Source organism: Pteropus vampyrus, unplaced genomic scaffold (assembly GCF_000151845.1).
Source record: "Pteropus vampyrus isolate Shadow unplaced genomic scaffold, Pvam_2.0 Scaffold56, whole genome shotgun sequence".
Lineage (NCBI taxonomy): Eukaryota > Metazoa > Chordata > Mammalia > Chiroptera > Pteropodidae > Pteropus > Pteropus vampyrus.
In genome coordinates, this window is record NW_011888837.1 from 4,447,667 (window position 1) to 4,451,079 (window position 3,413).

Here is a 3,413-nt window from a genome sequence, read left to right on the forward strand (position 1 = left end):
TCTTTTCCCACTTTCCCAAGTTAAATATGAGTGCCTTTTTCTTAGCATCTTTGCCAGCATTGAGTTTTGTCTTAAAAAATACATCTATGCCAATTTGATAGACAAAGATTGGTATCTTGTTTTAATTGTATTTCTTTTTATTGTTGATGAACTTGACTATTTAAGAAATGGTTTCGGTCTGTTGTATTTCTTTGTAACTTTGCCCATTTTTCTCCTGGGCACGAGCAGTGGTGCACTCACAGGACCTACTTTCTCCATGAGCAGAATAGGCAGTACTGCACGTTCTGGTGGAGCTGGAGAAGCCTTGTCTTCCTCAGTGCCCCTTCCAGGCAGGTGCCCAGTGTATGTAATTCTTCCATTAGAAATTCATCTTTTTAGTTTGTTCTCCGTTTACATTTACTTAAAAATATCAGGCAAATTCCCTCCTAGATTTTGGTGACACATTAACTTTCTTTCTGACACATGTTAACAGACAACATGACTCACAGAGCCTTTGTTGGATAGGCTGGGACAGATCAAGAAGCAGTTAAAGAATTATATTGAAAGGAAGAAGACTAGAAACGGGGGATAATGGGCATCCCAAACTTTGCTCTCATCATGGTTTTGCTTAGGTCTTTCCTTTTCTAATCTACCTCATTCTCTCCCAAGAAGATAACTGTCAATTCTTTAAAAAAATTTTTTTCTAGAAATTTACCTTCTATATTTTGGTAATATATTCTAGTCTAGGGCTTCACCATTCCTGATATCCATTCATAGGCACCCATCATGTTTTACGTAGCTATTCCCCCTGATGGGCAACTGGGTGGCTTTGAACTTATGGTTGCTCCAGATAACACCATGTTTCCCCTTAGAGTCTTGTGCAAAATGTTTGGGAGTGGGATTGGTGGGTCATGGAGTCTATGCATACCTAATTTCAGAAAATTCTTTCCAATTGTTCTCTAGATTGTTTGTAGCTGTTTACTCTCTCACCAGCAGCATCACATCTTTCTAATATTTGCCTTTCTGATGGGTGTAAAATGGTGTGATATCACTATTTTAATTTGCATTTTTCTGATTACCAGTGAATTTGGGCATTTTTGCATCTTTTTGCTAGCCATTCATTTATTCAACCAAAAATTACCATGTCTATTATGTTCCAGGCACCATTCTAGGCACGAGGGAGAAGTGTCCCCTGTCTATTTTGTATTGGATCTCATGTCTTTTGGGGGGTTAGTTTATAATAGTTCATCTTTGTCAGTTTTAATAACATTAAAATCTTCTTCTTGTGTGGATCTACCTGCTAACTTTTTCTATGGCATCCTTCATTAGCCAGATAGCCTCTTTCTAATGAAGTCAAGACATTTTTTTTTGCCTCCTATGTCATATAATACCACAGTGACAGCCTCCTGGAATTTGTTCTATTAGCTTTGGAGTTTGACATTTACATTCAGGACTTATTCCATCTGGAGTCTACCATTCTCGGTGGCATAAAGTAGTAATCTAACCTTATTTTTCTCTATAAAATGAGCATGTTCCTCCAACAGAGATTTAGGGTTTTGCTACAGGTTTCATCATTTAGCATAAGTGACCTCAGCTTTTAGTTTATTCTAGAATTAAGATGAGTCAGAGGTTTGCAAACAGTTGCAGTGAGAAAACATCTCTGTGAAACCTGAAGCGAGACAGTTCCATGTGACTGCTTTGCAGAAAGATTTGACTTGTGGTTAATGTTATGTGAAGTAACAGGAGCCAGAGGCTTGACAGCAATGGACAGCTGCTGGTGGTGCTGAGTACATTTCCCCAGCAAGGCCAGGACTTGTGGACAGAGGAGTTACAAATCAGGAGCAAGGCTGAAATTCCATAAATGTTGGAATACTACCTAAAGGTTTCTCTGGTGTCACACATCCAAATTTGTACACTCACTTTTAAAATTTATGCTTTGAAATTTGGACATGGCTTAATAGCCAGTCAGTGTAACTAGAGTTTCAAGCATGGGCCCTGGGAGGTCAGAATTTTGGGTTCAAATCCTAGGTTGGTCATTCATCAACTGTGTGACCTTGGGCAGATTACTCTCTCCAGGGCATTACATGAGATAATTCTTATAAAGCACTTAGCCTAGCGCCAGTATTCCATGAACACAGATAATAAAAAAGGCCTATTAGATAATAGACTTTGTACTTCAGGGAATACAAAGGATAAACACACTTCGGTTTGCAAGAAATTTATAATCTAATATGGGGATAAACTACAAAAATAATTATACCATAAGAGAAAACCTCATATTTTGCTCTAAGAGAGTGACAATACATAGTCAGAGTTCAAGGAAAATAATAACATATCAATTTGAGGGCGGGGGTCTATGGGGCAGCACTGGGGACTGGGGAAAACTTTCACGGAAGGAAGTGGCTTTCGGAAACATCCAGACCAATGAGTGAAGGTTCCAGCAGGAGAGTCCCAGGTCAGCTGGAGTGCAGATAAATGGTAAAAGGAAAGTCTGGAGAGGTTGTTGGGGCTGTGTCATAGAGACTTCGGAGGCAAATATGGGGTTGACTTTAACCTGGTAGACAGAGGAGAGGCCCTGCTCGCAGCGGCGGTTTAGGAGGGTTAAATCAAGAGTGGTTGCAGGGTGGGTCCCAGCCGGCAGGAGGCAGGTACAGAGGTGAATCAGGAAGCGATTGCTTTGGTTGTACAGAGTTAGTGGGACCTTAATGGGGGCAAGGGCACTGGGAATGACAGAGAGGGGAGCAATGTAAGAGGCCTGTGACTAAAGAATCAGCAGGACTCGATGAGGTAAAGGTCTCCCAATGGGGGACCTCTTCTCCCAGCGGCTGTTCCTACCTCGCTGCTTGCCTTAACGCCTCAGCTGGATTTCCTTCCTCTCTCAGCTGATAACCTCACTTTCACCTCCTCTGTACCTCAAAATGTTTCTATTCATTCTTTTCTTTTTTCATACCCGTCTCTTCTCCTTTCATCCAAGGCCAACCCTTCCACTGTTCTTGACCCATCGCTTCCTCTACCTATGGAATTCCCAGGGTTTATTTCCTCTCCTCTCACATCTTCAGGCTACATCTCTACTGGCTCTGCCCTGCTTACAAACATGCCCAGGTTTGTCTGAAAGAACTTCCCTTGGGCCTTGCTCTACTCTTAGATGACATTTTAATTTCTCTCTTACCCTTTGCCTCCAAATTTCTCAAGAGATGACTAATTCAATGTCGGACTTCACAACCTTTCATCATATTTACACCCCAGCCTTCCAAAATCGAACGCTCACATTCACAAACACTGCAGAGTCACTGATGACCTAGTGTATGTCGAATCCAACCATTTTTTCTCAGTCCTCTATCCACTTAAACTCTATTGGGTCACACCTCCATTGCCTCCTCCCACCACTTTTCATACCTGACTTTGGAAATAAGTGTCCCAGTCTTCTCTCTTTC